Source organism: Manis javanica, chromosome X (genome assembly GCF_040802235.1).
Source record: "Manis javanica isolate MJ-LG chromosome X, MJ_LKY, whole genome shotgun sequence".
NCBI lineage: Eukaryota > Metazoa > Chordata > Mammalia > Pholidota > Manidae > Manis > Manis javanica.
In genome coordinates, this window is record NC_133174.1 from 48,608,243 (window position 1) to 48,632,978 (window position 24,736).

Below are 24,736 nucleotides of genomic sequence, written 5' to 3' on the forward strand. Positions count from 1 at the left end.
ATAGAAAGTTGTCCATTCTTCTAGGTTGTCCCATTTATTGCCATATAAATTTTCATGGTATTCTTTAATAAGTCTTTGTATTTCTGTGGTGTTTGTTGTGAATATTCCTTCTTTGTTTGCAATTTTGTTTATGTGTATATGCTCTCTTTTTTACTTGATAAGTCTGCATAGGGGTTTAGCTGTTTTATTAATTTTCTCAAAGAACCAGCTCCTTATTTCATTGATTTTTTTCTATTGTTTTGTTCTCTATTTTATTAATTTCTGCTCTGATCTTTATTATGTCCTTCCTTCCACTAACAGTGGTCTTCATTTTTCTCTTTTTCTAGTTTCTTTCATTTTAAGTTTAGACTGTTTATGTGAATTGTTCCTATTTCTGAGGTAATCCTGTATTGCTATGTACTTTCCTCTTAGAACTGCCTTTGCTGCATCCCACAGGTTTTGGCCTGTTGAGTTGTTTTCATTTCTCTCCATGTACTGTTTGATTTGGTAATTGATTCACTGATTATTTAGAAGCATGTTGTTTAGCCTCCACATGTTTGTAGGCTTGTTTTCTTTGTGTGGTTTTTTTCTAGTTTCATACCATTTTGGTCTGAGAAGCTGCTTGATAGAGTTTCAATCTTTTTGAATTTTTTGAGGCTCTTTTTTGTGGCCTAGTGTATGATCTATTATGGGAAATGTTCCATGTGCACTTAAGAAGAATGTGAATCTTGCTGCTTTTCGTTGGAATGTTCTGTAGATATCTATTAAATCCATCTGATCTAGTATATTGTTCAATGCCTCTGTTTCCTTATTTTCTACCTGGTTGATCTGTTGATGTGAGTTTTGTATTAAAGTCTCCTAAAATGAATGTTTTGCAGCCTATTTCCCTCTTAAATTCTGTTAGTTTTTGTTTTAGATATTTAGGTGCTCCTATATTGGGTGCATATATATTTATAATGGTTATATCCTCTTGTTGGACTGACTTCTTTATCACCATGTAATGTCCCTCTTTGTTTCTTGTTTCTTTCTTTGTTTTGAAATCTATTTTGTCTGATATAAGTACTGCTACTCCTGCTTTTTTCTCCTTATTATTTGCATCAAGTGTCTTTTTTCCATTCTTTCACTTTTAGTCGGTGTATGTCTTTGGGTCTGAAATGAGTCTCTTGTAGGCAGCATATAGATGGGTCTTATTTCCTTATCCATTCTGCTACTGTATGTCTTTGATTGGTGCATTCAGTCCATTTATGTTTAAGGTGATTATTGATAGATATGTACTTATTGCCATTTCATTGTTTTCTGGTTGTTTTTGTAGTTCCTCCTTTTTCCTTTCTTCCTCTCTTATACTCTTCTCTTGTTATTTGATGGTTTTCTTTAGTGTTGTGATTGGATTTCTCTTTTTTAATTTTTTGTGTTATTATTATAACCTTTTTGTTTATAGTTACCATAAGTTTCATTGATAGTTTCCTATGTGTATAAGTCTATATTAAGTTGATGATCACTCTATTTCAAACAATCTAAAAGTACTTTTTCCTTCTTCCTCCTTCACACTTTATGTATTAGATGTCATAATCTGCCTTTTTTGTGTATCCTTTGACTGACTTTGTGTATAGTTGGTTAACTACTTTTGTTTTGTTTTTGTTTCATACTTGACTGGTAAGTAATTTGTCTATTACCTTTACTGTAGAAGTATTTTCACTGGTGAAAAATATTTATAATTAAGAACAAAAGTGTCTTTAACATACTCTTTAAGGCCTGTTTAGTGGTGGTGAATTCCTCTGCCTTTGCTTATCTGGGAAATATTTAATCTCTTCTTTAATTTTGAATGATAATCTTCCTGGGTATAGGATTCTTAGTTGAAGGTCCTTCTGTTTCAGTATATTAAATATTTCTTGTCACTCCTTTCTGACCTGTAAAGTTTCTGCTGAGAAGTCTGCTGATAGTTTGATGTGGTTTCCCTTATACATAATTTTTTTTCTCTCTGGCTTCTTTCAATACCCTCTCCTTATCCTTAATCTTTGTCATTTTAATTATTATATGTCTTGGCATTGTCTTCAGATTAAGGTCGACAGACTTGGACAGACACACTATCTCTGGACTAGATTGAATCTAGCTCTATATGGTATTGATTCCAATTTCCCTTCATATGTTAACAAGCATTGACTGAGCAGCTCTGTATCTTTAGCTTTCTTTCACATCTTGTGGTTAGGAAAAAAAAAAGACAGTCTGCTTGCAAAATTCTTCTCATCATTGTTGAAACTCCTTGATGGCATAAATATGTCTATTTTCCCTCCCCATGGACTTTCCACAACCCAGTACAATGTCTGACATATCATAGGCTTTCAATAAATAGTTGATGAATGAATGAATAAAGCTTCTGGTCTATATGGTCTCTATTCTAGACAAATAGTAAGCAATGCTGGCAATATTAATTGAGGTCAAGAATAAAAGTCTAGCTCTAGTTAATAACTTTTTTATATCTATATAGTAAGATCTATTAAGTTGTTAGCTGGAGACAGGGCATCAAACACCAAGCTAACTGCTGGTGTTTTTCTGAGCCAGACTGCTAAACTGCCCACTGAAACTTTGAGCAAAATGTAGGCATTCCATAGCTGTGGGACTTTGAATATAAGATTGGCTCATTTCACACTTTGTGACATAATATTAGGTAAAAGACATTGCTTGCTTTTTTTCTTTTTACAGTTTTATTGAGATATAAGTCAAGACTTTTTAATAAATGTGATTTATATTTTTAAGTGTATTTTTGTTGAAGAATAGTTGATATACAATATTATATTGGTTTCAAGTTTACAACATAGTGATTCAACAGTTACCCATATTATTAAATCCTCACCCCAAATAGTGCAGTTACTATCTGTCAACATAGAAAGATGTTACAGAACCATTAAAGGGGATGAAAGTATAGCGTGGACATTGTTTTACTTTGAATCTATTCTCTGATTTGTATCTAGGAGGAAAGGGATGATGAAGGTTATGCATACTTCATAATTTTGCACTCCAAACACTTTCCCTGCCTACAACTATGCTTTATTAAGCAGAACTCTTAGGGACTAGGGTCAGAAAATCCAAAAAGCAGATGTCTAGTCTTCCTTCTCCACCTACTCAATGGGACAGGTGGGGTACCACTTTCCAAAGCTCCCTAGATGTCCAAATATGGAAGACAGTGACTTTTTTTTTATTTTTTATTGAAGGGTAGTTGACACAGTATTACATTAGTTTCAGGTGTACAACACAGTGATTTAACATTTATATACATGATAATTCTAGGTACCAGCTATCACCATACCAAGTTGTTACATTGTTTTGACTATATTCCTTATGCTATACATTACGTCCCGGTTACTTATTTATTTTACAATTGGAAGTGTGTACTTTTTTTTTTTTTTTGTGAGGGCATCTCTCATATTTATTGGTCAAATGGCTGTTAACCACAATAAAATTCTGTATAGGGGGGGTCAATGCTCAATGCACAATCATTAATCCACCCCAAGCCTAATTTTCATCAGTCTCCAATCTTCTGAAGCATAACGAACAAGTTCTTACATGGAGAACAAATTCTTACATAATGAATAAGTTACATGGTGAACATTACAAGGGCAGTCATCACAGAGGCTTTTGGTTTTGATCATGCATTATGAACTATAGTCAGTTCAAATATGAATATTCATTTGATTTTTATACTTGATTTATATGTGGATACCACATTTTTCTCTTTATTATTATTATTTTTAATAAAATGCTGAAGTAGTAGGTAGATACAAGATAAAGGTAGAAAACATAGTTTAGTGTTGTAAGAGAGCAAATGTAGATGATCAGGTGTGTGCCTGTAGACTGTGTTAATCCAAGCTAGACAAGGGCAATAAAACATCCACGTATGCAGAAGATTTCTCTCAGAACAGGGAGGGGGAGGTTCTAAGCCTCACCTCTGTTGATCCCCATTTTCTCACCTGATGGCCCCCCCTGCAACTGTGCCTGTCTTAGTTGTTCCTCCCTTGAGGAATCTTACCCGTCTCTGGCTAACCAGTCATCTTCCGGGGCCATACAGGGAAATGTTAAGTTGGTAAGTGACAGAGAAGCCTTATTGTTTGAAAAGGTTAGCTTTTTACTTCTTTGCATATTTTATGCCCTGTGGCTTCTATGCCCAGCATTTGTCTTGAGGTGTCTTTACCACTTGGAAGAATTATGATACTCGGTAAATTCTATATGAGGCACAAACTCTACTTAAGGGTTATAATTAGGAAGGAAGAAGAAAAGCTATAGAAGTAGCAGGTGGAAGAAAACCTGGGAAGATTGATTATTTCTTTGACATACCTTCTTGTAGAGTAACTTCAGCATGTATAGGTGACAGTGACTTTTATTTAAGCTAATCTGGTATAAAACTAAAAGGATTGGCATTAAATTGAGACCAAGTTTGACCAAGTATATATATGTATATATACCTGTAAGTCAGACTAAATATACTTTCTAGTTGGATTATTTTAGATAGTCTCAAGCTCTCCCAGCTTCAATTTCTTCATTTATAAAATTGGTAATAACAACACCAGTTTTAGAAGGCTGCATGAAGAATGAGATGAATGATATAATATATCTAAAGCTCCTGACAATACCTGACATGTATTTTTTAGTCAACAACAGTAGATAAAACAGCAATGCTAAAAGTTCATCCAGTTAGTAGATCAATGCTGAGATGAAGCTAGAATACATGTCTCAGAAAGATGTTAAGGGGGAGAGAGATGACTTGATTAATTCTCAAGAAACTGAAACTCTAGACTATTGAAATATCATGAGACTTTTGGAGTCAACAAATCCATGGCAGTGAGCCTGGGCAGTGTCACTAGAAAGCTCCATGACCCTGCCTTCCTAAGGCTTCACATGAGCAGAGGTCCTCCTTGTGATATTGAGGGAACATAACTTGGAGGTGTGCCTTACTGTGGCTCTCTCTACAGTCCTGGCTCTGATTTGGTAGCCATGATGGTAGTAGTTCCTTGGCCTAATCTATATCCATCCCTATTCAGTCTCTACCATACCTTGCTCTTAGCTGGTTTTCCTCTCAATCTGATCCCCAATTCTATCTCCATCCTTCTTGGTCATTCTGGTTTCAGTCTTACTCAAGATTGAAACTTTATTCATCATCCTGCCAAAGCATTAGTGATAATAACTGATATATGGAGAGTACCTACTGTGTACTAAACATTTTACTTACATTGTTTTGTTTCATCCCCAAAGTAATCTTATTTTAACACTCATCTCAAAACTCTCAGATGGCCCTTACCTTTCAGACATAAATGATGAAATATTTATGGATGAAATGATAGGATGTGTGCAGTTTGCTTCAAAATTATCTGGAGGTGTGTGGGAAGTAGGTGAGTACATAGATGAAACAAGATGAACCATGACTCGATAATTATTGAAGCTGGGTGATGAGTACAAAGGAAATCATTATATTTTTTCTCTCAACTTTTGTATATATTTAAAACTTTCCATTATGAGTTCTTAAAATTGAAAAGAAAAACACAGATACACATACACAAAACAAGAACAAAGAAAAATTATCTCAGAAGGCCTCTCATCACGCTTAGAACAAGTGCCAAATTGCTTAATAAGACAAAGAGACCTACATGGCCTGATTGGATCTCTTCCTACCACTCTTGCTGTGGCCTACTGATTTTCATCAATATTGTTCTCTTTGCTGTTTTGTGAATATGAAGAGATCTGTACATCAGCACTTTGCATTTGATGTTCCCTCTGCCTGGACCACTCTTTTCTTAAATATTCTCATGCCTTGCTCCTTCATTTCATTCAAGTCTCTGTTCAAACGTCACTTTCTCAGATCTCTTCTGATCGTGAAAGATAGCCTCATTCCTACTTGTTACTGTCTAATGTTTGACCCTGTTTTTCAATTTTTAAAAAGTATTTATCACTGTTGGAAATGGTAATAAGCATTTTCTTACATGTTTATGTTTTATCTATGCCACTAAATGTGACTTTTCTGAGGACAGAGACTTTGTCTTGTTCGCTGTTATGTCCTAAGCACCTAACACAGTCCCTGGCATAGAATATTTCTCAAATATTCATTAAATGAACTTAATTGAATTATAAGTAATTGTCATGGCCCTTAAACAAAACCTCAGGAAATCTTTCTGCCAGAATAGACATGTGTGGTAACACAGGCAAGATAAGTTCTCCACCAAGCCAACTAAGATTCTTCAAATCTTAGCTCAGAATTTTCAAAAGTATAATAAATTTTCCTACTAATAAGTTTTTGTATCTCTTTATTTCAAAATAAAGGATTTGGCGTGTATTTGTTACATATGATTTTCAGAAACCAAACACCTTCTTAGGAGACATTTTAAAAGATGCAACCTTCAACTAATAAAACAACTGTTGCTTTTCTAGTAAGCAGTAGAAACCATCATGCACTATTTGGTTTCAGAAACCCATCTGACTTAGACTGCCAACTTTAGACAACTCTCAGTTGATTGGTCTTGGGTTGGTGATTCAACGTAAAGGCTATATTCAAAGCATATAGTTGCACTATACCATATACAAGTATGTGTCACAATTATTCATTAGAGTAATTAACTCTGGTGCTGGTAAGGAGTGAAGGTTTTTTAAATTTTCAATTTCCATTTATATGTGCATTCTACTTGGGCAGTAACAGTAGAGATCAATTCAGATTTCACTAGTTAAATTAAAACTCTCATGCTTAGATGTGCGTTACCTAAGATTATGTTTGTGATATATCCTATTACAGTGCAGTACTCAAAGAGGTCTGGCTCTGGCAACCTAATATACAACATGCAGTCAATGAGGCTTAAAACTGTGGCAAAGCCCTGAAAAGAGCTGTTGATAAGAGATGAGGTAAGGAAAGGCTCCCATTGCTTCTCAAAAACTCTGCCTTGGGCCTCAGATTTTCCCATCTCCACCCCCATTCTGAGTTCCTATGATTAACAACCATTTCTCAAGGGTAGAACGTATGGAATCTATTACCACACTTACCTTTTTTGCTAGCTGGGCACTGATTTCCTGCCATAGTAACTTTTCTATAAAGACAGCTTTAGTGTGGGAAGAAGAGTAACAGACTATACTTGTCAAGAGACCTGCTCTCCAGTGCACTGTTCAGTTAAGCCACTGAGAGAGGTAAACGGAAAACCACTTAACCTTTCTAAGCCTCAATTTCCTCACATAAAAATCTGGGATAATAGAGAGGGAGCCAAGATGGCGGCGTGAGTAGAGCAGTGGAAATCTCCTCCCAAAAACACATAGAGCTATGAAAATATAAAAAAGAAAAATGTTCCTAAAATAGAGACCACAGGACACAGGACAACATCCAGACCACATCCACACCTGCAAGAACCCAGCGCCTTGTGAAGGGGGTAAGATACAAGCCCCAACCCGGAGGGAACAGAGCGCCCCTCCCCCTGGCTCCCGGTGGGTGGAAAGAAACCAGGGCGGTTTTTTTTTTTTTTTCGGCGAGTGCTTTTTGGAAGCCTTAAAGGGACAGGGACCCCGTTGCTAGGGAGGCAGGGTGGTGGGACCGGTGAGCGGGTGCCTGGGACCAGCACTTCATGACGGAGGAAATCACGCGTTTTTCCCCTTTTTTTTTCTCTTTTTGGCGAGTGCTTTTTGGAAGCATTAAAGGGACAGGGACCCCGGTGCTAGGGAGGGAGGGCGGCAGGACTGGTGAGCGGGTGCCTGGGACCGGCGCCTGAGGACAAAGAATATCCCGCGTTTTTCCCTGCGGGACCGGTGGGTGGATGCCTGAGACCGGCACTTGAGGACGGAGGAAATCGCGCGTTTTTCCCCTTTTTTTTTCTCTTTTTGGCGAGTGCTTTTTGGAAGCCTTAAAGGGACAGGGACCCCGGTGCTAGGGAGGCAGGGTGGTGGGACTGATGAGAGGGTGTCTGGGACTGGCACCTGAGGACAAAGAATATCCCGTGATTTTTCCCTGCGGGACCGGTGGGCGGGTGCCTGAGACCGGCACCTGAGGACGGAGGAAATTGCACGTTATTCCCCTTTTTTTTCTCTTTTTGGCGAGTGCTTTTTGGAAGCCTTAAAGGGACAGGGACCCTGGTGCTAGGGAGGCAGGGCGGCGGGACTGGTGAGCGGGTGCCTGGGACCGGCGCCTGAGGACAAAGAATATCGCGCGTTTTTCCCTGCCTGACCAGTGGGCGGGTGCTTTTTGGAAGCCTTGAAGGGACAGGGACCCTGGTGCTAGGGAGGCAGGGCAGCAGGACCAGTGAGCGGGTGCCTGGGACCGGCGCCTGAGGAAAAAAAAAAAAATTACGTGTTTTTTCTTTTTTCTTTTTTTTTTTTTTTCTGTTCCCTATCTCATTGTTGCTGTTGTTGTTTTGGTTTGGAGAGTGCTTTTTGGAAGTCTTAAAGGGGCAGGACAGGTCACTTAGACCAGAGGCAGGGAATCTGGGGATCTCTGGGCACTCTAATCCCCTGGGCAGCAGGGAGCACAGAGGCCCCTTACGGAGATAAATAGCCTCCCAGCCGCTCCCCCTCCAACGGGGCTCCGCCATTTTGGAGGAGCAGCCCCAGCCAGGCCACACCCACAGCAACAGCGGAGATAAACCCCATAGCAACCGGGCAGGAAGCAGAAGCCCTGTCTGCACACAGGTGCCCAGCACAAAGCCACTAGAGGTCGCTATTCTCCCAGGTGAGGAAGGCCACAAACCAACAAGAAGGGAAGCTCTTCCAGCGGTCACCTGTACCAGCTCTGCACACTATCTCTACCACCATGAAAAGACAAAACTACAGGCAGACAAAGATAACAGAGACAACAGCTGAGAAGGAGACAGACGTAACCAGTCCTTCTGAAAAAGAATTCAAAATAAAAATCATGAACATGCTGACAGAGATGCAGAGAAAAATGCAAGAGCAATGGGATGAGATGTAGAGAAAAATGCAAGAGCAGTGGGATAAAGTCCGGAGGGAGATCACAGATGTCAGGAAGGAGATCACAGAACAGAAACAATCCCTGGAAAGATTTATAAGCAGAATGGATAAGATGCAAGAGACCATTGAAGGAATAGAAGCCAGGGAACAGGAACGTATAGAGGCTGACATAGAGATAAAAGGATCTCCAGGAATGAAACAACACTAAGAGAACTATGTGACCAAACCAAAAGGAATAATATTCATATTATAGGGATACCAGAAGAAGAAGAAAGAGGAAAAGGGATAGAAAGTCTCTTTGAAGAAATAATTGCTGAAAACTTCCCCAAACTGGGGGAGGAAATAATCGAACAGACCATGGAATTACACAGAACCCCCAACAGAAAGGATCCAAGGAGAACAATACCAAGACACATAGTAATTAAAATGGCAAGGATCAAGGACAAGGAAAGAGTTTTAAAGGCAGCTAGAGAGAAAAAGGTCACCTATAAAGGAAAACCAATCAGGCTAACATCAGACTTCTCGACAGAAACCCTACAGGCCAGAAGAGAATGGCATGATATACTTAATGCAATGAAACAGAAGGGCCTTGAACCAAGGATACTGTATCCAGCACGACTATCATTTAAATATGATGGTGGGATTAAACAATTCACAGACAAGCAAAAGCTGAGGGAATTTGCTTCCCACAAACCACCTCTACAGGGCATCCTACAGGGACTGCTCTAGATGGGAGCACCCCTAAAAAGAGCACAGAACAAAACACACAACATATGAAGAATGGAGGAGGAGGAATAAGAAGGGAGAGAAGAAAAGAATCTCCAGACAGTGTATATAACAGCTCAATAAGCGAGCTAAGATAGGCAGTAAGATACCAAAGAAGCTAACCTTGAACCTTTGGTAACCACGAATCTAAAGCCTGCAATGGCAATAAGTACATATCTTTCAATAGTCACCCTAAATGTAAATGGACTTAATGAACCAATCAAAAGAGACAGAGTAATAGAATAGATAAAAAAGCAAGACCCATCTATATGCTGCTTACAAGAAACTCACCTTAAACCCAAAGATAAGCATAGACTAAAAGTGAAGGGATGGAAAAACATATTTCAGACAAATAACAGTGAGAAGAAAGCAGGGGTTGCAGTACTAATATCAGACAAAATAGACTTCAAAACAAAGAAAGTAACAAGAGATAAAGAAGGACACTACATAATGATAAAGGGCTCAGTCCAACAAGAGGATATAACCATTCTAAATATATATGCACCCAATACAGGAGCACCAGCATATGTGAAGCAAATACTAACAGAACTAAAGAGGGAAATAGACTGCAATGCATTCATTTTAGGAGACTTCAACACACCACTCACCCCGAAGGATAGATCCACAAGGCAGAAAATAAGTAAGGACACAGAGGCACTGAACAACACCCTAGAACAGGTGGACCTAATAGACATCTATAGAACTCTACATCCAAAAGCAACAGGATATACATTCTTCTCAAGTGCACATGGAACATTCTCCAGAATAGACCACATACTAGCTCACAAAAAGAGCCTCAGTAAACTCCAAAATATTGAAATTCTACCAACCAATTTTTCAGACCACAAAGGTATAAAAGTAGAAATAAATTCTACAAAGAAAACAAAAAGGCCCACAAACACATGGAGGCTTAACAACATGCTACTAAATAATCAATGGATCAATGAACAAATCAAAATAGAGATCAAGGAATATATAGAAACAAATGACAACAACAACACTAAGCCCCAACTTCCGTGGGATGCAGCGAAAGCAGTCTTAAGAGGAAAGTATATAGCAATCCAGGCACACTTGAAGAAGGAAGAACAATCCCAAATGAATAGTCTAACATCACAATTATCGAAACTGGAAAAAGAAGAACAAATGAGGCCTAAAGTCAGCAGAAGGAGGGACATAATAAAGATCAGAGAAGAAATAAACAAAATGGAGAAGAATAAAACAATAGCAAAAATCAACGAAACCAAGAGCTGGTTCTTTGAGAAAATAAACAAAATAGATAAGCGTCTAGCCCAACTTATTAAGAGAAAAAGAGAATCAACACAAATCAACATAATCAGAAATGAGAATGGAAAAATCACGACAGACTCCACAGAAATACAAAGAATTATTAAAGACTACTATGAAAACCTATATGCCAACAAGCTGGAAAACCTAGAAGAAATGGACAACTTCCTAGAAAAATACAACCTCCCAAGACTGACCAAGGATGAAACACAAAAGTTAAACATACCAATTAAGAGCAAAAAAATTGAAGCGGTAATCAAAAAACTACCAAAAAGAACAAAACCCCAGGGCTGGACGGATTTACCTCGGAATTTTATCAGACACACAGAGAAGACATAATACCCATTCTCCTTAAAGTGTTCCAAAAAATAGAAGAAGAGGGAATACTCCCAAGCTCATTCTATGAAGCCAACATCACCCTAATACCAAAACCAGGCAAAGACTCCACCAAAAAAGAAAATTACAGACCAATATCCCTGATGAATGTAGATGCAAAAATACTCAATAAAATATTAGCAAACAGAATTCAACAGTATATCAAAAGGATCATACACCATGACCAAGTGGGGTTCATCCCAGGGATGCAAGGATGGTACAACATTCGAAAATCCATCAACATCATCCACCACATCAACAAAAAGAAAGACAAAAACCACATGATCATCTCCATAGATGCTGAAAAAGCATTTGACAAAATTCAACATCTATTCATGATAAAAACTCTCAGCAAAATGGGAATAGAGGGCAAGTACCTCAACATAATAAAGGCCATATATGATAAACCCACAGCCAGCATTATACTGAACAGCGAGAAGCTGAAAGCATTTCCTCTGAGATCGGGAACCAGACAGGGATGCCCACTCTCCCCACTGTTATTTAACATAGTACTGGAGGTCCTAGCCACAGCAATCAGACAAAACAAAGAAATACAAGGAATCCAGATTGGTAAAGAAGTTAAAACTGTCACTATTTGCAGATGATATGATACTGTACATAAAAAACCCTAAAGACTCCACTCTAAAATGAATAGAATTGATATCGGAATACAGCAAAGTTGCAGGATACAAAATTAACACACAGAAACCTGTAGCTTTCCTATACACTAGTAATGAACCAATAGAAAGAGAAATCAGGAAAGCAATTCCATTCACCATTGCATCAAAAAGAATAAAATACCTAGGAATAAACCTAACCAAAGAAGTGAAAGACTTATACTCTGAAAACTACAAGTCACTCTTAAGAGAAATTAAAGGGGACACTAATAAATGGAAACTCATCCCATGCCCATGGCTAGGAAGAATTAATATTGTCAAAATGGCCATCCTGCCCAAAGCAATATACAGATTTGATGCAATCCCTCTTAAATTACCAGCAACATTCTTCGATGAACTGGAACAAATAATTCAAAAATTCATATGGAAACCCCAAAGACCCCGAATAGCCTAAGCAATCCTGAAAAAGAAGAATAAAGTATGGGGGATCTCATTCCCCAATTTCAAGCTCTACTACAAAGCCATAGTAATCAAGACAATTTGGTACTGGCCCAAGAACAGAGCCACAGACCAGTGGAACAGATTAGAGACTCCAGACATTAACCCAAACATATATGGTCAATTAATATTTGATAAAGGAGCCATGGACATACAATGGCAAAATGACAGTCTCTTCAACAGATGCTGCTGGCAAAACTGGACAGCTACATGTAGGAGAATGAAACTGGACCGTTGTCTAACCCCATATACAAAGGTAAACTCAAAATGGATCAAAGACCTGAATGTAAGTCATGAAACCATTAAACTCTTGGAAAAAAACATAGGCAAAAACCTCTTAGACATAAACATGAGTGACCTCTTCTTGAACATATCTCCCCGGGCAAGGAAAACAACAGCAAAAATGAGCAACTGGGACTACATTAAGCTGAAAAGCTTCTGTACAGCGAAAGACACCATCAATAGAACAAAAAGGAACCCAACAGTATGGGAGAATATATTTGAAAATGACAGATCCGATAAAGGCTTGACGTCCAGAATATATAAAGAGCTCACATGCCTCAATAAACAAAAAACAAATAACCCAATTAAAAAATGAGCAGAGGAACTGAACAGACAGTTCTCTAAGAAAGAAATACAGATGGCCAAGAGACACATGAAAAGATGCTCCACATCGCTAATTATCAGAGAAATGCAAATTAAAACTACAATGAGGTATCACCTCACACCAGTAAGGATAGCTGCCACCCAAAAGACAAACAACAACAAATGTTGGCGAGGCTGTGGATAAAGGGGAACCCTCCTACACTGCTAGTGAGAATGTAAATTAGTTCAACCATTGTGGAAAGCAGTTTGGAGGTTCATCAAAATGCTCAAAACAGACCTACCATTTGACCCAGGAATTGCACTCCTAGGAATTTACCCTAAGAATGCAGCAATCAAGTTTGAGAAAGACAGATGCACCCCTATGTTCATCGCAGCACTATTTACAATAGCCAAGAATTGGAAGCAACCTAAATGTCTATCGGTAGATGAATGGATAAAGAAGATGTGGTACATATACACAATGGAATACTACTCAGCCATAAGAAGTGGAAAAATCCAACCATTTGCAGCAGCATGGATGGAGCTGGAGAGTATTATACTCAGTGAAATAAGCCAAGCGGAGAAAGAGAAATACCAAATGATTTCACTCATCTGAGGAGTATAAGAACAAAGGAAAAACTGAAGGAACAAAACAGCAGGGGAATTACAGAACCCAGAAATGGACTAACAGGTACCAAAGGGAAAGGAACTGTGGAGGATGGGTGGGCAGGGAAGGATAAGGGGGGAAGAAGAAGGGGGGTACTAAGATTAGCATGCATGGGGGGGAAGGAGAAAGGGGAGGGTGGGCTGCACAGCACAGAGAGGACAAGTAGGGATTCTACAACATTTTGCTAAGCTGATGGACAGTAACTGTAATGTGGTTGTTAGGGGGGACCTGATATAGGGGAGAGCATAGTAAACATAGTACTTTTCATGTAAGTGTAGATTAAATATTAAAACAAAAGAAAGAAAAAAAGGGGGATTATTCCTTGATAGGATAAAACTATTGGTAAATCAAACATCAATGCATGCTTTAAATATCCTTAATCTTGATCACTTAAAGGGTGTCAGATGATCAGCTATGGAGGTACTCTTTTCTGATAATATTCCTTTCTCTTAATAATAATAAAAAAAAGGTAGTCCCTGTGTGCTGACCTCCAATGAGCTCTGCACAGTGGTATAGAGGGCATGTCAAAGTGTGGGCAAAGGGTCTGTTTGTTTCTATGCAGAAGATCAAGGCCTAGCTTGGATACCCAGAAAATGAACTAAGATATGATATGAGGAGGAGCTTCTGGCATCAGCACTCTCTGGAGGACTCGTGCCAGGGGATGATCATCAAAAAGCCTCCACAGGGATCCGGGCGATGCTGCGGTTGTGGCTGTGTCCACCTCACCGTTTCCTGGACTTGCCATTGGAATGAGGAGGGAGCTGTCAAGGCTGGCATTTGCATACAGTGAGACAACGTATTTGACCGGATCTGTACTGTTGGAACTCAACCAGGAGTTGGGAGGCGTGCAAGTTGTAGCACTCCAAATCTTATGACTATAGACTATCTACAGTTAAAAGAACATATGGGATGTGAACAGATCCCAGAAATGGGCTGCTTTAATTTGTCTGATTTTTCTCAGACTGTTCAAGTACAGTAGGACAATATCCATCATATCATAGACAAATTTTCACAAATGCTTAGGGTGCCTAAATGGTTTTCTTGGCTTCACTGGAGATGGATAGTAATTATAGATTTACTTTGTTTATGTCACCATATTCCTATTATGTTAATATGTGTGTGCAAGTTAGTTAGTAGTTTAAAACCTATACATACTTAAGGTACTCTACAAGAAGATATGTCAAAGAAATAATCAATCCTCCCATGTTTTCTTCCATGTGCTACCTCTATAGCTTTTCTTCTTCCTTCCTAATTACAACCCTTAAATAGAATTCGTGCCTCATATCGAATTTACCGAGTATCATAATTCCTCCAGGTGGTAAAGATACCTCGAGACAAGTGCTGGGCATAGAAGCCACAGGGCATAAATCTGCAAAGAAGTAAAAAGCTAACCTTTTCAAACAATAGGGCTTCTCTCTCACTTACCAACTTTACATTTCCCTGTATGGCCCCGGAAGATGACTGGTTAGCCAGAGACGGGTAAGATTCCTCAAGGGAGGAACAACCTAAGATAGGCACAGTCGCAGGGGGGCCATCAGGTGAGAAATTGGGGATCAACAGAGGTGAGGCTCAGAACCTCACCCCCCCTGCTTTGAGAGAAATCTTCTGCATCCGTGGATGTTTTGCTGCCCTTGTCTAGCTTGGATTAATACTTAGTCCATAGGCACACACCTGATCATCTACATTTGCCCTCTTACAGCACTAAACTATGTTTTCTACCTTTATCTTGCATCTACCTACCACTTCAGCATTTTATTAACAATAAAAATAATAATAATAATGAAGGGAGAAATGTGGGATCAACATATAAATCAAGTGTAAAAATCAAACGAATATTCATATTTGACCTGATTGTTTATAGTTCATAATGCGTGGTCAGAACCGAAAGTTTCTGTGATGAATGCCCCTGTCCTGTTCACCATGTAAGAATTTATTCACTATGTAAGAATTCGTTCACCATGTAAGAACTTGTTCGTTATGCTTCAGAAGATTGGAGACTGACGAGAATTAGGCTTGAGATGGATTAATGATTGTACATTGAGCATTGACCCCCCTATACTGAATTTTATTGTTGTTAACAACCATTTGATCAATAAATATGAGAGATGCCCTCTCAAAAAAAAAAAAAAAAGCCACCTGTTCCCCAAAGTGTCATTCAAGGACGCCGGCCAACCACTTAGGCCAGGTCACCAAGCTTAACTGTGTTATATCTTCATATCTTTGATAAGCTTTGATTTTTATTTTAAATTCTGCTTTAAGTATTTTAAATTCTGTTTTCCTGCTCTTGTACAATACATTTACTTAAGGTTCTGGAGATATCTTATGCTGGCTTTCATGCGCTGGGTATATGTCATGATGAAGATGATATGTCAAATACAACAGTCTTAATCTTAACACAATTAATATTAAGCGGCTAATTCTGACAATAATCAGCCAGAAAATCTGCTGCTAAAGACTGGTTCTAGTGCTCCTCAACAGTTAAGGAAAAACTGTTGGAGGAATGTGGGGCTTTGGAAGAGGGTGATAATACAGGAAAAGGGAAATTTTTTTATTTTGATAATTAAAACTAAGTTTTTTTTGTTTTTCACTTTTGGGCTTGAGAAGAAGACTTTGAGAAAGACTTTCGTTTGCTAACTTATACTGAGCAGGACAAACTTATTTGAGGACAGAATTCTTTGTTCTTTGAACATCAATTAACATGTGAAGCTAGAATCCTATAATATTAGGCAAATGCTGTACAGAATTATTTCCTTATTATCAACATCTAGCATAACACATAGTAAGTGTTCACTGAGTTTTTGTTCAATGAATGAATGAATGAATGGTAAATGAAAAGTATATATACATACAAAGTATTTTGTCCTGAAGAACTAAGACTGGTGTGAACACCTGTACAAGGGAGAGAAGCTCACATTAAAAATGGCAGGAATCCCACTCCCACTACAGCAACCTGCAGTGGGGAGGGATATCACTGAGGGAGATGGGCACAGATTACCTGCCCTAGAGCACAGGTAAAAGCCCTTGTGGTTTAAAGTGCATTTAGCCATAAGTAAAAGAGATTCATTTTCCAAATTAAGGTACCATCACTTGGTGGGGAAACTGCTGGAACAAAATCCAGGATTGGAGGTGATGGAATTCCACTGTTTGCATTTCTTCTGCGCATAATAGTGTGGCTGGGAGTGGAGTCCAAGAGCACACACCAATTCTAGACTTGATCTACCCATCCTCCAAGACCTCACCCATACCCAAATGAATCTGCTAGAGATCCCACAATCCCACCTTACCACCCACTGCTGTATTCTGGAACAGCTTCCATCAGCATGACCAAGGAGAACCCTAGCATGATGGAGCATGCATGGGCCTGTGGCTGCCCCACCAGCTTGGGCCTGCTAGTGATGTCACCAGAGTTCCCCTGAGGTCTCTGCATCATGTTTGGAACTGCTGGTAAGTGTCACAGGGACTATAACTGCACTTACAGTGGGACTAGTATGGAGATGACAACTGGAGTTCCCTAGAACAGCCCAGAGTGCACACCAGGCCTGCAGGTGAGCATGCACAGGGGCCACCACTACCCCACCAATAAAACCAGTTGATGATTCCATAGATTTCTGGAGTACCCAGGAGTGTGCATCAGGCCTGTGGGTGATCATGTGAGGGTCAGCCACTACCCAAACAGACAGGATTTAGCTGGATAGAAAAAGATATTCCATAAAGATAGGGATGAAAAATAGCCCTGCCATAGCAATACTTACATCAGACAAAATAAACTTTAAAACAAAGATTGTAACAAGAAACTAAGAACATTGCATAAATATTAAGGGCTCAATCCAACAAGAAGATAAAAAATTATAAATATTTATGTAACCAACAGAGAAGCACCTAAATATATAAAGCAAATATTAACAGACATAAAGGGAGAAATTGACAGGAAAACAATAATAGTAGGGGATCTTAAGTCCCACATACATGAATGAATAGATAAGCCAGGTATAAAATCAACAAGGAAACAGTGGATTTGAGTGACATATTAAGGCAAATGAACTTAAAAGATACATAATGAGTATTACATCCAAAAAGACCAGAATACACAGCCTTTTCAAAAGCACATGGAACATTCTCCAGAATAGACCACACCTTAGGCCACAAAGCAAGTCTCAATAAAAGATTTATATCATATCAAGCATTTTGTCTGACCCAAAGGTATGAAATTAGAAATCAGCTACAAGAAAAAATGGAAAAGAAACACTTGGAGGCTAAATGGCATAATACTAAACAACCAACGAGTCATTAAAAAATAAAAGAGGAAATAAAAAATAAGTTGAGAACGTGAAAATAAAGATGCAGTGGTTCAAAATCTTTGTGATGCATGAAAAGCACTCTTAAAAGGGAAGCTTACAGTGACAGAGGCCTACCTAAAGAAACAAGAAACATCTCAAATAAACTAACTATACACCTAAGAAACTAGAAATAGAAGAATGAACAAAGAACAAAGTAAGCAGAAGGTAGGAAATGTACAGATTAAAACAGAAATAAAGAAATAGAGACTACAGTGAAATAATCAAGGTGGAGAAAGACAAGTACCAAATGATTTCATTTGTATGTGGAGTATAAGAACAAAGAAAAAACTGAAGGAACAAAACAACAGCAGAATCACAGAACCCAAGAATGGACTAACAGTTACCAAAGGGAAAGGGAATGGGGAGGATGGGTGGGAAGGGAGGGATGGCGGGGGAAGAAAGAAAGGGGACATGATGATTAGCATGTATAATATGGGGAGGGGGCACGGGGAGGGCTGTGCAACACAGAGAAGACAAGTAGTGATTCAACAGGATCTTACTACACTGGTGGACAATGACTATAATGGGGTATGTGGGGGGGACTTGGTGATGGGGGGAGTCTAGTAAACATAATGTTCTTCATATAATTGTAGATCAATGATACCAAAAAAATAGAGATGGAAATAACAATACAAAAAATCAATGAAAGTAAGAGAAGGTTCTCTGAAAAGATTTTTAAAAATTGATAAAATTTTGGCTAGATTCAATAGAAGAAAAAAGAAGACTCGAATAAATTCAGATATGAAAGAGGGGCAGTTACAACTGATACCACAGAATATAAATAACTAAAAGAGATTATTGTGAAAAATTATATGCCAATAAATTGGACAACCTAGAAGAAATTCCTACAAACAATCTTACCAGACTGACTTGGGAAGAAATAGAAGGTCTAAACAGATCTATTACCAGGAACAAAATTGAATAAGTAATGAGAAAAAACTCCCAACAAGCAAAAACTCTGGACCATAAGGTTTCACAGGTGAATCCTACCAAATATTTAAAAAAGACGCATATATCCTTTTATTTGGTTTTGGTATCATTAATCTACATTTACGTTAGCAACATTATGGTTATTAGACTCCCCCCATCCTCAAGTACCCCCAACTAACCCCATTACAATCACTGTCCATCAGTATAGTAAGCTGCTATAGAGCCACTACTTGTCTTCTCTGTGCTATACTGCCTTCCCCGTGCCATACCCCTACATTATGTGCGCTAATCATAATGCCCCTTTTCCCATTATACCTTCCTTCCCACCCATCCTCCCCAGTCCCTTTCCCTTTGGTAACTGTTAGTCCATTCTTCAGTTCTGTAAGTCTGCTGCTGTTTTGTTCCTTCAGTTTATTTCTTTGTTCTTATACACCACATATGAGTGAAATCATTTGGTACTTGTCTTTCTCTGCCTGGCTTATTTCACTGAGCATAACACCCTCTAGCTCCATCCATGTTGCTGAAAATGGTAGGATTTGTTTTCTTCTTATGGCTGAATAATATTCCATTGTGTGTATGTACCACATCTTCTTTATCCATACATTTACTGATGGACACTTAGGTTGCTTCCATTTCTTGGCTATTGTAAATAGTGCTGTGACAAACATAGGGGTGCATATGTCTTTTTCAAACTGGGTTGTTGCATTCTTAGGGTAAATTCCTAGGAGTGGAATTCCTGGGTCAAATGGTATTTCTATTTTGAGTTTTATGAGGAACCTCCATACTGCTTTCCATAATGGTTGAACTAATTTACAATCCCATTAGCAGTGTAGGAGGGTTCCCCTTTCTCCACATCCTCACAATCATTTGTTGTTGTTTGTCTTTTGGATGGTCTCCATCCTTACTGGTGTGAGATGATATCTCATTGTGGTTTTGTGTTTCTCTGATGATTAGCGATGTGGAGCATTTTTTCATGTGCCTGTTGGCCATCTGAATTTCTTCTTTGGAGAACTGTCTGTTCAGATCCTCTGCCCATTTTATAATTGGTTTATTTGCTTCTTGTTTGTTGAGGTGCGTGAGCTCTTTATATATTTTGGATGTCAACCCTTTATTGGATCTGTAATTTATGAATATATTCTCCCATACTGTAGGATGCCTTTTTGTTCTACTGATGGTGTCCTTTGCTGTACAGAAGCTTTTCAACTTCATATAGTACACTTGTTCAATTTTGCTTCTGTTTCCCTTGCCTGGGGACATATGTTCATGTAGAAGTTGTAGGTGTTTATGTCCAAGAGATTTCTGGCTATGTTTTTTTCTAAGAGCTTTATGGTTTCATGACTTACATTCAGGTCTTTGATGCATTTAGAATTTATTTTTGTGTATTGGGTAAGACAAAGAAAATCCAGTTTCATTCTTTACATGTAGCTGTCCAGTTTTGCCAACACCAGCTTTGAAGAGGCTGTCATTTCCCCGTTGTATATCCATGGCTCCTTTATCATATATTAATTGACCATATATATTTGGGTTAATATCTGGCCTCTCTATTCTGTTCCACAGGTCCGTGGGTCTCTTTCTGGGCCAGGGCCAACTTGTCTTGATTACTGTGGCTTTGTAGTAGAGCTTGAAGTTGGGAAGCGACATCCCCCCCCCCCCCCAGCTTTATTCTTCCTTCTCAGGATTGCTTTGGCTATTTGGGGTCTTTTGTGGATACAAATGAATTTTAGAACTATTTGTCCCAGTTCGTTGAAGAATGCTGTTGGCATTTTTATAAAGATTGAATTGAGTCTGTAGATTGCTTTAGGCAGGATGGCCGTTTTGACAATATTAATTCTTCCTAACCAAGAGCATGGGATGCATTCCCGTTTGTTAGTGTCCTCTTTAATCTCTTATGAGTGTCTTGTTGTTTTCAGGATATAGGTCTTTCAATTCCTTGGTTAGGTTTATTCCTAGGTAATTTATTCTTTTTGGTGCAATTGTGAATGGAATTGTTTTCCGGATATGTCTTTCCGGAAGTTCATCGTTGGGGTATAGGAAAGCAACAGATTTCTGTGTATTAATTTTGTATCCTGCAGCTTTTATGAATTCACATATTGGTTCTAGTAGTTTTGGAGTGGATTCCTTAGGGTGTTGTTATTTACAATATCATGTCATGTGTGCATAGTGACAGTTTGACTTCTTCTTTACCAATATGGATGCCTTGTATTTCTTTATTTTGTCTGATTCCTGGGGCAAGGACCTCCAGTATTATGTTGAATAACAGTGGGGATAGTGGGCATCCCTGTCTTGTTCCTGATCTTAGGTGAAAAGCTTTCATCTTCTTGCTGTTAAGTATGACATTGGCTGTGGGTTTGTCATATATGGCCTGTATGATGTTGAGGTACTTGCCCTCTATACCCATTTTGTTGAGAGTTTTTATCATGAATGGATGTTGAATTTTGTCAAATGCTTTTTCAGCATCTATGGAGATGATCATATGGTTTTTGTCCTTCTTTTTGTTGGTGTGGTGTTTTATGTCGATTGATTTTTGAATGATGTACCATCCTTGCATCCCTGAGATGAAACCCACTTGATCATGGTGTAAGATCCTCTTGATGTATTTTTTTTAAATTTTACACTATTGTGGGTTCATTTTTATTTATTTATTTATTTATTTATTTATTTATTTATTTATTTACAAAGAGAACATTATGTTTACTAGGTTCCTCCCTTCACCAAGTCCCCCCCACATACCCCTTCACAGTCACTGTCCATCTGCATAGTAAGATGCTGTAAAATCACTACTTGTCTTCTCTGTGTTGTGCAGCCCTCCCTGTGCCCCCCATGTACTATATGTGCTAATTGTAATGCCCTCTTTCTTTTTCCTCACCCTTATCCCTCCCCACCCATCGTCCCCAGTGCCTTTCCCTTTGGTAACTATTAGTCCATTCTTGGTTTCTGTGATTCTGCTGCTGTTTTATTCCTTCAGTTTTCCTTTGTTCTTATACTCCACATATGAGTGAAATCATTTGGTACTTGTCCTTCCCTACCTGGCTTATTTCACTGATAATAATGCCCTCTAGCACCATCCATGTTGTTGCGAATGATAGGATCTGTTTTTTTCTTATGGCTGCGTAATATTCCATTGTGTATATGTACCACTTCTTCTTTATCCATTCTTTTACTGATGAACACTTAGGTTGCTTCCATATCTTGGCTATTGTAAACAGTGCAGCAATAAACATAGGGGTGCATCTGTCTTTTTCAAACTGGAGTGCTGTATTCTTAGGGTAAATTCCTAGAAGTGGAATTCCTGTGTCAAATGGTAATTCTATTTTGAGCATTTTGAGGAACCTCCATACTGCTTTCCACAATGGTTGAACTAGTTTACATTCCCACCAGCAGTGTAGGAGGGTTCCCCTTTCTCCACAACCTTGCCAACATTTGTTGTTGTTTGTCTTTTCGATGATGGCAACCCTTACTGGTGTGAGGTGATATCTCACTGTGGTTTTATTTTGCATTTCTCTGATGATTAGCTATGTGGAGCATCTTTTCATGTGCCTGTTGGCCATCTCGATTTCTTCTTTGGAGAACTGTCTATTCGGCTAATCTGCCCATTTTTAAAATTTTTTTATTTTGGTATCATTAATCTACAATTACAGAAAGAACATTAAGTTTACTAGGTTTCCCCCCTCACCAAGTCCCCTCCACCTACCCCTTCACAGTCACTGTCCATCTGCCTAGTAAGAAGCTGTAAAATCACTACTTGTCTTCTCTGTGTTGTGCAGCCATCCCTGTGCCACCCACACACTATACATGCTAATCGTAGTGCACTCTTTCTTTTCCCCTGCCCTTATTCCTCCCTTTCCACCCATTGTCCCCAGTCCCTTTCCCTTTGGTAACTATTAGTCCATTCTTGGGTTGTGTGATTCTGCTGCTGTTTTGTTCCTTCAGTTTTCCTTTGTTCTTATACTCCACATATGAGTGAAATCATTTGGTACTTATCCTTCTCTGCGTGGCTTATTTCCCTGAGCATAATACCCTCTAGCTCCATCCATGTTGCGAATGGTAGGATCTGTTTTTTTCTTATGGCTGCGTAATATTCCATTGTGTATATGTACCACTTCTTCTTTATCCATTCATCTACTGATGGACATTTAGGTTGCTTCCATATCTTGGCTATTGTAAATAGTGCAGCAATAAACATAGGGGTGCATCTGTCTTTTTCAAACTGGAGTGCTGCATTCTTAGGGTAAATTCCTAGAAGTGGAATTCCTGTGTCAAATGGCAATTCTATTTTGACCATTCTGAGGAACCTTCATACTGCTTTCCACAATGGTTGAACTAGTTTCCATTCTGACCAGCAGTGTAGGAGGGTTCCCCTTTCTCCACAACCTCACCAACATTTGTTGTTGTTTGTCTTTTGGATGGTAGCCATCCTTACTGGTGTGAGGTGATACCTTATTGTGGTTTTAATTTGCATTTCTCGGATGATTAGCGATGTGGAGCATCTTTTCATGTTGGCCATCTGTATTTCTTTTCTGGAGAACTGTCTGTTCAGTTCCTCTGCCCATTTTTTAATTGGATTATTTGTTTTTTGTTTGTTGAGGTGGTTGAGCTCTTTATATATTTTGGACGTCAAGCCTTTATCGGTTCTGTCATTTAAAAATATATTCTCCCATACTGTAGGGTACCTTTTTGTTCTATTGATGGTGTCTTTGCTGTACCGAAGCGTTTCAGCTTAATATAGTCCCACTTGTTCATTTTTGCCTTTGTTTTCCTTGCCCGGGGAGATATGTTCATGAGGAAGTCACTCATGTTTATTTCCATGAGATTTTTACCTATGTTTTTTTCTAAGAGTTTTATGGTTTCATGACTTACATTCAGGTCTTTGATCCATTTGGAGTTTACTTTTGTGTATGGGGTTAGATAGCAATCCAATTTCATTCTCTTTCATGTAGCTGTCCAGTTTTGCCAGCACCATCTATTGAAGAGACACTCATTTCCCCATTGTATGTCCATGGCTCCTTTATCATATATTAATTGGCCATATGTGTTTGGGTTAATGTCTGGACTCTCTATTCTTTTCTACTGGTATGTGGCTCTGTTCTTGTGCCAGTACCATCTTGTCTTGATTACTGTGGCTTTATAGTAGAGCTTGAAGTTGCAAAGCGACATCCCCCCCCCAGCTTTATTCTTTCTTCTCAGGATTACTTTGGCTATTTGGGGTCTTTTGTGGTTCTAAATGAGTTCTAGAACTATTTGTTCCAGTTCGTTGAAGAATGCTTTTGGCATTTTTATAAAGTTTGAATTAAGTCTGTAGATTGCTTTAGGCAGGATGTCCATTGTGACAATATAAATTCTTCCTAACCAAGAGCATGGGATGTGTTCCCGTGTGTTGGTGTCCTCTTTCATTTCTCTTATGAGTGTCTTGTTGTTTTCAGGATATAGGTCTTTCAATTCCTTGGTTAGGTTTATTCCTAGGTAATTTATTCTTTTTGCTGCAATTGTGAATGGAATTGTTTTCCGGATTTGTCTTACTGCTAGTTCATTGTTAGGGTATAGGAAAGCAAAAGATTTCTGTGTGTTAATTTTGTATCCTTCAACTTTTATGAATTCAGATGTTGGTTCTAGTAGTTTTGGAGTGGATTCCTTAGGGTGTTTTTATTTACAATATCATGTCATGTGTGCATAGTGACAGTTTGACTTCTTTACCAATCTGGATGCCTTGTATTTCTTTGTTTTGTCTGATTGCCATGGCGAGGACCTCCAGTATTATGTTGCATAACAGTGGGGAGAGT